Below are 15,251 nucleotides of genomic sequence, written 5' to 3' on the forward strand. Positions count from 1 at the left end.
TCCATATAAACTTCTCATGCTTCCATGTAAGCTTTGTCAATGGTGTTGCAATCCTTGAGAAATTTTGAACAAATCGCCGATAATATCCCGCTAATCCCAAGAAACTTCTTACTTCTGTCGGTGTTTTCGGCCTTTCCCAATTTGTAATAGCTTCAATTTTTTCCGGGTCCACTTTGATCCCTTCATTACTGATTAGGTGTCCTAAGAACTGAACTTCATGTAGCCAAAACTCACACTTCGAGAATTTAGCATATAACTTTTTCTTCCTCAAAATCTCCAAAGTTGTCCTCAAATGTTCTGCATGATCCTCTTCTGTCTTTGAATAAATCAAAATATCATCTATAAACACAATAACAAACTTTTCCAAGTATTCCTTGAAAATTCTGTTCATCAGGTCCATAAATGTTGTCGGGGCATTGGTTAATCTAAAAGACATCACTAAAAATTCATAATGTCTGTACCTTATTCTGAAAGCTGTCTTTGGTATATCCTCTGGCTTAATCTTTAGTTGGTGATATTCCGATCTCAAATCAATCTTGGAGTGTTAGATATATTTGATAATGTCATGTTTTATGTGTTTCATGTTTAGTCTTATAGATCTTACTTAGAAAGGAAGATCAGCACTTAACTTGAAATCAGCATTTACTGGAGTCAGAACTTAAGGATATCAGTACTTAAATTATCAGGAGATAATTATCAGAAGATAGATATCATAACTTAAGTGCTGATGGACGAACATGAAAGGAAAGGCTGATTGAAAGGAAAGAAGATCAAGACAAACATAAGAAGATATATGCATGGAGAAGAATTCTATTACGAATAGAAGACTTGGAAGAAAAGATATTTGATTGATATATTTTAGGAAGCAGAATTATATTCCATATCAATTAGAAGATCTTGTAGCTGTGTACTATATAAACACAGATATATGGTTTACACTAGAAGTGTTATCAATATCGAGCATATTATTCTTTGTAACCCTAGCAGCTCTCGTGATATTCATTCATCACTGAGAGGATACAGTTTCATATTGTAACAGAGATTATTGAATTAAATAAGATCTGTGTTTTGTTATCCGTGTTCTTTAAATCGATTTGATTGTGCTATACACTGTATTCAACCCCCTTCTACAGTGTGTGTGACCTAACAAGTGGTATCAGAGCCTTCTGTTAACACACAAACAGTAAAGATCCAAAACAATCATGTCTGAAGAACCTAAAACTCCAACCAAGTCCACCCCAACTGAAGAAACTCAAAAGACTATAACTCATAGTCGTTATGAGATAATCAGAGTTCCCATTCTGAGGCCATCTGAATATCTCATATGGAAGGTGAGGATGACCATGTTTCTGGAAGCAACTGATCCAGAATATCTTGACAGAATCATTGAAGGGCCTCACAAACCAACCAAGCTCGTTGTTGTAGTTTCAAGTGAAGCAGCTAAGTATGTACCAAAGGAGAAGAGCGACTACACTGCTGAAGATATTGCTTCAATTGCTAAGGATGCAAAGGTACAACACTTACTGCACAGTGCCATTGATAATGTCATGTCAAACAGGGTAATAAACTGCAAGACTGCAAAAGAGATATGGGATGCTCTGGAGACAAGATGTCAGGGAACCGATTCAATTAAGAAAAACAGGAAGACAATACTCACTCAAGAGTATGAGCACTTTGACTCAAAGTCTAATGAGTCATTAACTGGTCTATATGACAGATTCTGCAAACTCTTGAATGATTTGTCACTAGTTGATAAGGAATATGCTCTTGAAGATTCAAATCTCAAATTCTTGTTGGCTCTTCCTGAAAGTTGGGATTTGAAGGCCACAACAATAAGAGACAACTACAATCTTGAAGAAACAACTCTTGATGAAATCTATGGGATGCTCAAGACTTATGAACTTGAGATGGAACAAAGAAGCAAGAGAAAAGGAGGAAAGTCAAGAACAGTTGCTCTTAAGGCTGAGGAAGAATCACTCAAAGCACCTACCTCAAGGAAAAGCAAGGAGAAAGCGCTCATTATAAAGTCTGATACTGAGTCATCAAGTTCTGACAGTGATGATGATTCAGAAACTGAAAGCTTGCCTGAGATGGATGCTGATGAAGAGATGATGAAGATGTGTGCTCTTATGGTGAAAGGAATCACGAAGATTGCATACAGGAAGTTCAGGAAGGGAAAGAAGTTTTCCAGGAGAGGTACAAATTCTGATAAGAAGAATTTCAGAAAATCTGAAAGCAAAGGAGGAAAGTCTGACAAAGGAGATTACTCAAGGGTCAAATGCTACAACTGTGGTGAGAAAGGCCACATATCTCCTGATTGCAAAAAGGTGAAGAGTGACAAAGGCAAGGCTCTTGTCACAAAGAAGATCAACTGGTCAGATACCTCAGATTCTGAAAGCGAGGAGAACTATGCCTTGATGGCAAATGCTGATATGGAAAATGTTGAAAGCAGTTCTGAAGCTGCTGATTTAAAGGTACCTCAAACTACTTATGCATTTCATACAGATGATATTAATGAGTTGAGAATATATCTTAAAACCATGTTCATTAGCTATAGAGATCAAACTTTAACATGTGAAAGATTAACTTCTGAAAACCTGGCTTTTAAGAAAAGGAATGATTTCTTAGAAAAAGAGTTAGTCATGTTCCATCAAACTCAGAAAGAGAGAGATGATGTTTCTATGTTAGAGATGAAGTACTTAAAATGAATAAATCTCTTAAAACTGAGTTAGAAAAAGAGAGAGATATTATCAGGACTTGGACTAACTCTGGCAAAACAACTCAGAATCTGTTAAGTAGTGGAAACTGGAAAGAGGGCTTAGATTACGGAGATGAAGATGAAACTGTAGAAATTGAGCCTATAGTTGTTAAACAAAAGCGCAAGGTAAAACCTGTTAAGTTTGTAACTGCAAAGTCTGATAATGAAAAATCAGAAGTTAAAGAGGAATTAACTTCTGACAAACTAAAACAGGTTAAGCCAACTGAAGTTAATATAGGCTTAATGACTAAGAAGCAGCTTAAGCATAAGCTGAAAGATGTAAAGAATGCAAACAAGGTAAAATCACCTAGGAAAAATAGGAATGGAAAGGAAGGTGTAAATAAAAGCAATAATTATAAGCCTGTTCCTGATGCTCCTAGAAAGGCATGTCATAACTGTGGAAGTTCTAACCATCTGGCTTCTTTTTGCAGGAAGAATAAGAACATAAACTCCTTACCTTCAACGTCAGGAGTTAAGAGTCAGTCTGTTAGATATAAGCCACAAAATCCTTGTTTTCATTGTGATAGTTTATGGCATTCTATTTATACTTGTAAGGAATATCATAGTCTGTACTATGATTATTATCAAATAAAACCTTCTTTAAACAAAGTTAGCATTGTTCCTTCTAGTATAAGTTCTGACTCAAAGTCTGATAGTGTAAATTCTGATAAGACTAATCTTAACATAAACTCTGATGCTAAATCCGCTGCAAATGTTAACAAACTTAATAAGGCCAAAGGATCCAAGCAAGTATGGGTCCTTAAAACTAATCATTAGTGGTCTTTGTGATTGCAGGGCAACAGGAAAAACATCCTAGTTCTGGACAGTGGATGTTCAGGACATATGACTGGAAATAAAGCCCTGCTATCAGAATTTGTGGAGAAGGCTGGCCCAAGTGTTTCTTATGGAGATGGCAACATGGGAAAAACTCTGGGATATGGCGATATCAATCTTGGAAATGTCATCATTAGAAAAGTAGCTCTGGTCTCAGGACTTAAACACAATTTGCTGAGTGTGAGTCAAATCTGTGACAGATGTCATCATGTGGATTTCTTTAAAGAACACTGTGAAGTTGTAAGCAAATCTACATGCAAAGTTGTTCTGAAAGGATACAGACATGGTAACATTTATGAAGCTAAGCTTTCAACAAGTTCTGATGGTTCTGCAATCTGTTTGTTGGGCAGAGCATCAATTGAAGAAAGCTGGAATTGGCACAAAAAACTCTCTCATTTAAATTTTAACAATATAAATGAGCTTGTCAAGAAAGATCTTGTGAGAGGACTGCCAAACTCAGTATTTGCTCCTGATGGCCTTTGTGATTCTTGTCAAAAGGCAAAACAAAGAAAATCTTCTTTCAAGAGCAAGACTGAATCATCAATTCTTGAGCCTTATCACCTGTTGCATGTTGATCTATTTGGTCCAGTAAATGTCATGTCTATTGGGAAAAAGAAATATGTTATGGTCATAGTAGATGAGTTCACCAGATACACATGGGTGTATTTCTTGCACATAAAAAGTGAGACCTCATCTATCTTGATTGATCATGTCAGGCAGCAGGATAAATTGGCCAAAGATTCTGTGAAAGTAATAAGGAGTGATAATGGCACTGAGTTCAAGAATTTGATAATGGAAGAGTTCTGTAAAGACCATGGAATAAAGCAGGAATTTTCTGCTCCTGGAACTCCACAGCAAAATGGAGTTGTTGAAAGAAAGAATAGAACTCTAATTGAAGCTGCACGAACTATGCTTGATGAAGCAAAGTTACCAACTTACTTTTGGGTTGAAGCTATGCAGACTGCTTGTTTTACTCAGAATGCAACACTTATCAACAAGCATGGAAAGATACCATTTGAGATGGTGAAGAAAAAGAAGCCAAATCTGAAGTATTTTCATGTATTTGGATGCAAGTGCTTTGTTCTTAAGACTCATCCTGAACAGCTATCTAAATTTGATCTTAAAGCTGATGAAGGAATCTTTGTTGGATATCCACTTTCCACAAAAGCCTTCAGAGTCTATAATCTAAGAATAAGGATTGTCATGGAATCTATCAATGTCTCTTTTGACGATAAGAAGATCACTGGACTTGAAGATTTCAATGATTATGATCAGCTGAGATTTGAGAATGAACTTTTAAGTTCTGATTCTGTAAGTTCTGATAGTCTAAATCCTGATACTGCAAATTCTGATGGATTAAACTCTGATGTTATTGAAATGATGGTGACTACGCTAAAGGAAGATGCACCTGTGTAGGGGGCATATTGAAGATTTAACCACGTCTCAAGAAACATCAGAACCAAGAACGGGCTCTTCAAGTTCTGATTCATCAAGTTCTGATAAGTCAAGTTCTGATGAGCCAAGTTCTGATAATTCTGGAAATTCAAATTCTGAAGAATCCAACCCAGAGAGCATGATTTCAAGGGGAGCATCAGAAAATGTTGATGGAGACAGCATGGATAATGGGGGAGCATCCAGTTCCAGAGATCACCTTCCATCTGCAAGGAAGTGGACTAAAGCACATACACCTGACTTGATTATTGGAAATCCTGAAGCAGGTTTCAGAATTAGAATAGCTACATCAAATGAATGTCTCTATCATTCCTTTCTCTCTCAGACTGAACCAAAAAAAGTGGAAGAAGCTCTTCAAGATGCTGATTGGGTGCAAGCAATGTAGGAAGATTTAAATGAATTTGAAAGAAATAAAGTCTGGACCCTTGTACCAAGACCAAAGAACAGATCAGTTGTTGGTACAAAATGGGCATTCAGAAACAAAACTGACAGTGACGGCATAATTACAAGGAATAAAGCAAGGCTGATTGCAAAAGGATACTCTCAACAGGAGGGAATTGATTATGATGAAACGTTCGCACCAGTTGCTAGATTGGAAGCCATAAGAATCTTTTTGGCTTATGTTGCTCACAAGAAGTTCAAAGTCTTTCAAATGGATGTGAAGAGTGCTTTTCTCAATGGAGAATTGGAGGAGGAAGTGTATGTTGAACAACCTCCAGGGTTTGTAAATTCCAAATTTCCAAATCATGTATACAGGCTCGAGAAAGCACTCTATGGCCTTAAGCAATCTCCAAGAGCATGGTATGAGACTTTAGCTAAGTTTCTACTGGAAAGTGGATTTACCAGAGGAACAATTGACAAGATATTGTTTTATCTCAACCATGGGAAGGACTTACTTTTGGTGCAGATATATGTTGATGGTATCATCTTTGGTTCTACAAATGACAAACTTTGTAAGAAGTTTGCCAAACTCATGCAGTCAAGATATCATATGAGTATGATGGGAGAGCTTAGCTATTTTCTGGGCCTTCGAGTCAAGCAGACTAATGAAGGAACTTTTATCTGCCAATCTAAGTACACCAGAAATCTGTTGAAGAAATTTGGAATGCAGGACTGTTCAAGTGCATCCACTCCCATGGCTACAACAACAAAATTGGATAAGAATACTGGTAAATCAGTAGATATTACTGATTACAGAGGTATGATTGGCTCATTACTCTATCTAACTGCAAGTAGACCTGATATCATGTATGCTACCTGTCTTTGTGCAAGATTTCAAGCAGATCCAAGAGAACCTCACTTAATAGCTGTGAAAAGAATTTTCAAGTACCTTAAGGGTACAGTTGATCTAGGATTATGGTATCCTAGGGAATCAGACTTTAAGCTAATAGGTTACTCAGATGCAGATTTTGCAGGTTGTAAAATCGACAGGAAAAGCACAAGTAGAAGCTGCCAATTCCTTGGAGGCAGATTAGTTTCTTGGTTTAGCAAGAAATAAAAGTCAATTTCCACATCAACTGCAGAGGCAGAGTACATTGCTGCAGGAAACTGTTGTGCACAGATTCTTTGGATGAAGAATCAGTTACTGGATTATGGGTTAGAACTTTCTAAAATCCCTATTTACTGTGATAATCAAAGTGCTATTGCTATGACAGGTAATCCAGTGCAGCACTCAATGACAAAGCACATCAGCATAAGGTACCACTTCATCAGGGAACATGTGGATGAATCAACAACTAGCAGATATCTTCACAAAACCACTGTGTGAAGCTACTTTTACAAGACTGGTAACTGAACTTGGAATGATTTCATGTTCTTTCTCTAAATCTGCTTAGTTTATGTTCTGATGCATCAGATATCATGATCAGTATTTACAGATATTACTCTCCTTGTGTATTCTGTGTTTACATGAAAATTTTCTAAGTGCTGATTGTTGTTGTCTGATGTGAATTTCTAAACTCTGATAGTGATATGGATGTTTCTGTGATTATTCAATCCTATGAGGATAAATGTGCTAGATGCTGACTTATTAGTCCTTAATATACTAGTGATCCCATGTTAGAAGTAATTGTTTATGTGGAACCATCTTAACACAACCAAATTCTGATTTGAGCTTAGTTAAAGTTTACTTTGTGTATCTTATTACTAAGTCAAAAACTGGAATAGTGCTTCTTATCTGTTAAGTTCTGATGTTAGTAAATCTGATGAATGTACTAAGTGCTGATAAACCTCACACATCAAAAAAAAAGAAGAAGAGATTCAATATCAGGTACTCCTTTGAGTTTTAGAGAAAAATAAATGTGGAAGGGACGATCCAAGTGCATTTGCTGGTATTAAGTAATATGCATTAGAAAAGCAAAATAAAATTTTCTTGGTGACTTTTCACATTCTCTGATTACTGGAGAAATACTCTGATAAACAACATAAATTCTGATAAGCAGTCGTGACTCACTTACACTGAGAAGCCACTGTAAAAAGGAATTTCAAAAGATGCATAAAATTAGCACAAGGCTGTTGAGGTGGACTCATGCATGACCTCATTCTAAAGTAGACTTCAGAATCATGACAGATTTTGAGCAAGGTTCTTAGTTATGCCTTATTTCTAAGATGTACTTAAGTGAATCAGACTTTACTCCGTGTCTGATATTTAGCTTAATGCACACACTTACACTCCATATAAATGATGAAAATTACTGTGGTGATCAATGTTGTTTTAGATGAACAGTTAATGTGTCTGTTGCATAAATTCTGAGGACAATTTCTGATGGAAGTTCTGACGATTTAGTTATGATGAAATCATATCATCATTTGTATGAAGAATTACAAGAATAAAACATTCACTTTTCGAGTTAAGAATTCATGTCCTGATAACTGTGAAGTTCTGATAAGTCTAAGTTCTGATAATAAAGCATGATTCTTTACTTGGCTTATTTAGGGTTAAAATCTGAAACAGTACTTCTTGACTTGACTTATACTTTGTACAAATAAAAACAGTCACATAATTTGGGTTGGTGGTACTTGAATATGAGTAGTAATTACTACTTGTTTCGTGTGCTTATTAAATCCTGTTTTACATTCTCAATGACTGTTATAATTACTCATTAGTCTAGGGAGACGAGGTATAATTAATTTTACCTGTATCTCTTCGTATTCCTTGCATTTCCTGATACTCAGTTGGCTATTTAAACCAACATCTCATCTCAGTCATCATACATTTCACTTTCCCAAATCCTTATTCTCTCTAAATACACATTCCTAACCATGCTTCTTTTCACTTTCTCCATGAACTATGGCACCTACACTGTTGTATTGAGATGTGCTGAGTGGCAGCAGGAGTGGCACATCACTGCCCTTCCTGAAGAACTCTGGAACTCAGTTCCACAAGAGGTGCATTCAGACCTCTTGTTCTTTGAGATGGACTACCAGCTCCATCTTGACCGGCTGGAAGAAGAATGGAGAGAAGCTCTCCGGCAGCAAGAACGGATTATCCGTCTTGCAGTGCTCTTCGTCAACAGTAGGAGGAATTAGTCGTTAGGTCTTCTTAGCCTAGGACTAAGGCTGTTGATGTTAAGTAGCATAGGACTTTCTTGTAATGTTTACATTTAATTGCTTAATTTCATGAAATGTATTCCTCAGATATATTAATGAAATTTCTTTCACTTGCAAGATTTGTTCTTTGTTTCTCAAATTAACTAACTGTGCAGATAATTAATCTTTACTTCATCAAACGTTAATTTTATCTTCTGATGACTGTTTTGATTAAATTCTTTTGATTTGAGAAAAAGATTGAAGCAACAGGTTTTCTGTTGAAGATTAAAGCAATATTCTGATGATTTTTAAATCCTGATATAAATCAAGTTCTGATGCTGATGTGGCAGTACTTATTTATTTGATTTCTTTTTGTCATATTCACAGCTGAATATTTTTACAGAATATTGGTTATGCATGCAAAATGATTACATTAATGGGAACAGTTTAAATTTTGAATTAAAACTGAAACTTCCTCGATTAATGGCATTACTTGGTAAGTGGAACGGTTTTTCCTAGAAAAACTGCATGTGGTAAGTAATGATTACTGTTTTCACGTGCCCACTCTTATTCACTTTGGCTGCGTGACTGACAGGTGTCCAACGGTTACTTTTTAACCATGTATAAGTAAAAGAGAGAGAAGATTTTACAATCTTTTATTTACTTTTACACGCTATCTCTCTTTACTTTTACTCTCTCTCATATCCTGACGTTGTTTTTCAAACAGACATTTTATCAAACACCTTACTGGCATAACTTAATTCTCGATTTTTCTCATGGCACCTAAGGATTTGATCATTGATGGAGCTAAGTTTGTTCCTAACAACTATGCTGCAATCCTAAATAATGATGAAGCTCCATCTGAGTTGCATTTTATGCAAGATCTTCTTGCACATAGTGAGATTGGGTACGCTTTGACTCAACCTCAACATTTTTCGAGTCGACAAGTTCTGATGTTTTGGCGAACTGGACAGATTCCTCAGTCTGTAAAACAGATCTTGGTAAATGCTGACCCTCAAACCTATAGATCTATTTATCCTGATGTTCAAATAACCAACACATCCCAGCCACCTCATCAACCATCAGAACAAACCACTTCACAACCTCCACAAACTTACACTTCAATCAGGTCATCTCTTAAAAAGTCAACTCAAACATCTAATCCTGGATCATCAGCACATCCAGTGAAAGCTTCATCTTCGAAGTCAAAAAGAACAAAGACAGTTTCTCAGACTCCACAGAAGAGAAGGAAGATTCATTTGAGAGATGAGTCAGATGATGAAGAACAGGTTCCAGTCTCAGAACCTATTGTCAAAGAAGCTGAGAAGGTTCCTTCTCAGAAGAATTCTCAAATTGGGGGATCTAAGCTTCTCAAACGGCTTAGAAGAATGACTTTTGCTGAACCTCCAAAGGAATTCACACCTTCAAAGATATATAAGAAACAGAGAGTAAAAAGACCAGTTTCAGATGATGAGGAAGCAACAGCTAAGGAAGGAGGTCAGGAATCTCTGATCTCAGAAGAACCAGAACTTGCTGCAGCCACTGACTCTCGAATTCCCTTCTCACCAATTCCTGAAGCTGCTATAGAAAAGGTATAAACACCATTTGTATCTCCTGTACATGTTAATGTATCTCCTGAAGACCCAGGCACAAGTGTTGAAATAGATATTCACAACCTGGTTGTGCTTGAAATTCTCTACTTAGAAGCTCCAACAGCATTCAATCCGTCCACAACTTCAAATCCTGATGCTACTACACATTCAGAATTGCCTACTTCACCTACTATGACTCTTGATGCTGAAGATCAGACTTTAGGTAAGCATCAGAATTTGGATGTTGATCAGAATTTAGCAGCAGATCAGCACTTAGAAGCTGATGTTGACGCTTCAATTGCATCTCATACTATTCCTTTATCAGAAGATGCTGATTCTGAAAGTTCTGATGCTGCAAATGCTGATGATACTGGTGATGCTGCAAATGTTGATGTTAATGCAGCTGGTCCCTCAGGACATGCACCTCAACAGACTATTTCTAAAGCTGATCTTGTCAGGAAGTTTGTTCGAGGAGAAGCACCAGTACCTTGAAGTGAAACTCCTAGAGGAAAGGAGTGGACTAAGGAATGGAACACAGTTACTTTTGTTCCATCAGAAAAGATTCTTGCTGAGCACTTGGAAAAAGCTGATGAGATGTTTATTAATGATGATTTCAAAACACAGCTTAGAGTCACTGCATTGGGTACTAGACATCTGCAAGGTCTACATTCAACTACTCATGCAGAGCTACACAAAATTCAAGAGGAATTGCTCAAGCAAGAAACAGTTAAGAAGCTTGAAAAGAAAACTTTCTTCAAACCTGTCTTTGATAGAATTGAGTATATTGAGAAAACTCAAGAGAAGCAACAAGTTGCCATTACTGAAATCTTACAAAATCAGGCTTCTCAGCAATCTCAACTCAATGAGATCCAATCCTTTGTGGAATTACTTGTCTCTCTTCTGTTACATGCTGATGCCAAAAAGGGGGAGAAAGTAGTTAAGTCCAAATGCAAGACAGTCAAGCCACTAAAAGGAAAGGATGAAGAAAGTGATGACCAGGGAAATCCTGATCTGGGTAGAGGTCATGGTCGAGGTAAAGATTTTTCATCAAGTAAAGATATAATTACAAGTCAAGGAACAAGTTCTGATGATGGGAAAAGAAGAAGTTCTGATACTGGTAAAAGGATAAGTTCTGGTGAACATCTGGAACTTGATGAAGATATGTCTAAAAGGATGTTTCTAAAGGAAAATCCAGGCATGGATATTGAAAGCCTGAAAGAAGAAAAAGCTAGACCGAAAGCTGAAATTAATAAGTCAAAATCTGAGTCTAAAGCTTCTGCAACACAAAAGAAAACTCCACAGGTTAAAGGAATTGTGATTATGGAGAAGACAGTTTCTGAAGCATCTAAAGCTAAATCACAAGTGGAGTATGATCCAAAGTTTAAAGGCAAGGGTAAAGTTGATGAACCTGTAAAGGTATTTATGCCAGCTATGGATCTTGAAGCAAAATCTGATGAAGATGCTAGTCTGATTTTGAGGAAAAAGAAAAATTCTCAAACAACCTCTGACATGGCTCAAGTTGTTCAAAATCAGGACTTAGTAACTTCTGATATAACAATGAAGCAAGCAACCTCTGGCATTGCTCAAGTTGGCTTGATATCAGAAGATAAGATAAAAGGGAAGTTAACCTCTGACGCTGCTCATGTTAAACCTATTTCAAGTCTCCTACCAGGTTACACAAAAGCTACACAGATTAAACCTTTGAAGACTGCAAGTGGTGGTTTTGAAGCAAGGGTTGTTACAGGAAAGGAAGCTAGAGACAAATCTGGATTGGGTAGTTACAGAGAGAAAAGAGTAAGCAACACTACCAATGATCCAACTTCCTTAAGTGAACCAGGGGTAGGAGCAACTCCTGAAAGATTGAATTTTCTGTAATTTGTACAAATAGTTTATCATACATTCCTGAATGAATATGTCATGCTGTACTTCATGACTGATGGAAGGGTATACCAGATTAGGCAAAGAGATATACCACTGAAGTATTATGAGGAATTAGAACATGTACTATTTTTACTTCAGGTGAAGAACAGATTTACAGATGGTGTTGCACAGTATTTGAAGTCTCAAATTGAAAGGCAGAAGAAACTCTATTCTGTAAAATCTGAAAACTCTTATTGTCCTAAGTACAGAAATCACAGAGGAGATATTGTTAAGATGAAGTCTAATACCGTAAAGATCAATACATTTCTTGTTATTAAAGGACTGGAATTCAATTTAGAGTCTGATAAAGCCTATGTTATCAGTCTGGATCAGGATATAAGAAAGGCGAAGATAAATGATCTCAGAGTTGCTATCTTTCAGACAGGTGAAGATACAGTTGAATTAAAGGATTTTAAAAGGAGGATGATTGATGAACTTAGATATGCTGAGAAATGTCTTTTGAAGAATTATCTCAGATCAACTCCTGACATTCAAGAGATCATAGACTGAAATGTTTGAAGCCAAGTTAGAGATCTACAACTACTCAGATTCTGATTTGTATACAGACTGAAGTTGTTATCAGAAGTTAAAGTTGGTAAAGCTTTAAGGACTGTAAGTTGTAGTTATCTAGTTAAATTCTCATGCATTTGTACTTAAATATTTTTGACATCATCAAATATCTATTGAACTTGTACATTAGTTTAATTTACAAGTTGGGGAAGATTGTTAGATATATTTGATAATGTCATGTTTTATGTGTTTCATGTTTAGTCTTACAGATCTTACTTAGAAAGGAAGATCAACACTTAACTTAAAATCGGCATTTACTGGAGTCAGAACTTAAGGATATCAGTACTTAAATTATCAGGAGATAATAATCAAAAGATGGATATCAGAACTTAAGTGCTGATGGACGAACATGAAAGGAAAGGCTGATTGAAAGGAAAGAAGATCAAGACAAACATAAGAAGATATATGCATGGAGAAGAATTCTATTACGAATAGAAGACTTGGAAGAAAAGATATCTGATTGATATATTTTAGGAAGCAGAATTATATTCCATATCAATTAGAAGATCTTGTAGCTGTGTACTATATAAACACAGACATAGGGTTTACACTAGAAGTGTTATCAATATCGAGCATATTATTCTTTGTAACCCTAGCAGCTCTCGTGATATTCATTCATCACTGAGAGGATACAGTTTCATATTGTAACAGAGATTATTGAATTAAATAAGATCAGTGTTTTGTTATCCGTGTTCTTTAAATCGATTTGATTGTGCTATACACTGTATTCAACCCCCTTCTACAGTGTGTGTGTGACCTAACATGGAGAAGTACTTGGCTCCTTTTAGCTGGTCAAACAAATCATCAATTCGAGGTAACGGATACTTGTTCTTGATTTTAAGCTTATTGAGCTCTCGATAGTCGATGTACAGTCTCATACTCCCATCTTTTTTCTTGACAAATAATATCGGTGCACCCCACGGGGATACACTGGGTCTGATTACTCCTTTCTCTAACAACTCTTGCAATTGCTTTGCTAATTCCTTCATTTCAACGGGCACCATTCTCTACGGGGCCTTGGATACTGGTTCCGTTCCAGGTGTTAAGTCGATTGCAAACTCAATTTCTCTGTATGGAGGAAGTCCTAGTAACTCATCGGGAAACACGTCTGGAAATTCATTGACTAGCGGAATATCTTCAAGTTTTGCTAGCTCCTGACTTCTATCAATTACAAATACAATGAAATGCTCGCATCCTTGTCGTAGCAACCTTTTAGCTTGGATTATCGTTAAGAACTTCTTTGCTTGCTTATGGCCCTTAAACGTTACTATCCTTTCGTCTGGCATCTTTACAATTACCTTCTTGTTACGACAGTCTATCTGGGCATCGTGCTTAGATAACCAATCCATTCCTAAGATAACGTCAAACTCTCCTAGCTTAAATGGTATCAAATCCACACAGAACTTATTACAAGAAATCTCAATTTCACAATTCACACAAACTTGATTAACAGATACACGTTCTTGATTTTCCAATTCCACAGTCATTATTTCATTTAGATACTCAACTGGACAATTTAACTTACTAACAAAATCTTGAGAAATAAACGATCGAGTTGGCCCCGAATCTATTAACACTTTGGCACATAAAGAATTCACATTAAGCATACATTCCACAACATCAGTATCCTGGATAGCGTCTTTCACAGACATATCAAAAACTCTAGCCCTTGGAGTTTCATTCACTACTGGAGTAGATCCCATAATCGGCAATGCATTACTGACTGGGGCTGGTGTCTTGCAATCCCTGGCTATATGTCCTGGCTTCCCACATTTAAAGCATGTAAATCCAATGGCTGAAACCTTAACTGTTGAATTCCAGGTAGGCTGGTCCTTGTTCACTTGATCTCTTGCTGGCTGGTTGTGGCACTCCCTTGAATAATGCCCTTTCTGATTACACTTGAAACAAACCACACTCAACTTATTACAAACTCCTCCGTGCTTCTTCCCACATACTTGACAATCTGGAAAAGTTAGCCTCAACATATTTGGCTGATTCACATTGGCTGGACGGTTGCCTTGACCTCCGTCGCCTGCATTCTACTTCCTGAAATTAGAATTCCTTCCTGGCTAAAACTTGCCCTTCTTAAAATTTGGAAACTTCCCTGGTTGTGACTGCCCTTTATTCCCTTCAAACTTCCTTTTCTTGCTTTCCTTCTCCTTCTGTGACATCTCACTCTCTATTTCTGCAATCATGACTTTCTGTACAACTCCTGCATAGGTATCCAATTCAAATATGGCTATCTTTCCTCTGATCCATGGCTTCAGACCTTGCTGAAATCTCTTAGCTTTCATCCTGTCAGTATCCACATATGACGACACATACCTTGAAAATTCTTCAAACTTACTTTCATAATCAGCTACCGACATATTTCCTTGCTTTAGCTCCATAAACTTCAGCCCCATCTGATCCTCAACAAATTGGGGAAAATATTTTTCTAAAAACAACTCCCTGAATCTCTCCCAAGTAATAACATTTGTACCTTCTAATGTCTTCACAGTTTCCCACCAATAGGTGGCCTCATTCTTCAAATAATAACTTGCAAACTCAACCTTCTGTTCCTCCTTTACTTTAACTAAGGCAAATGACTTCTCTAT

Source organism: Apium graveolens, chromosome 11 (genome assembly GCF_009905375.1).
Source record: "Apium graveolens cultivar Ventura chromosome 11, ASM990537v1, whole genome shotgun sequence".
In the NCBI taxonomy this organism is placed as follows: domain Eukaryota; kingdom Viridiplantae; phylum Streptophyta; class Magnoliopsida; order Apiales; family Apiaceae; genus Apium; species Apium graveolens.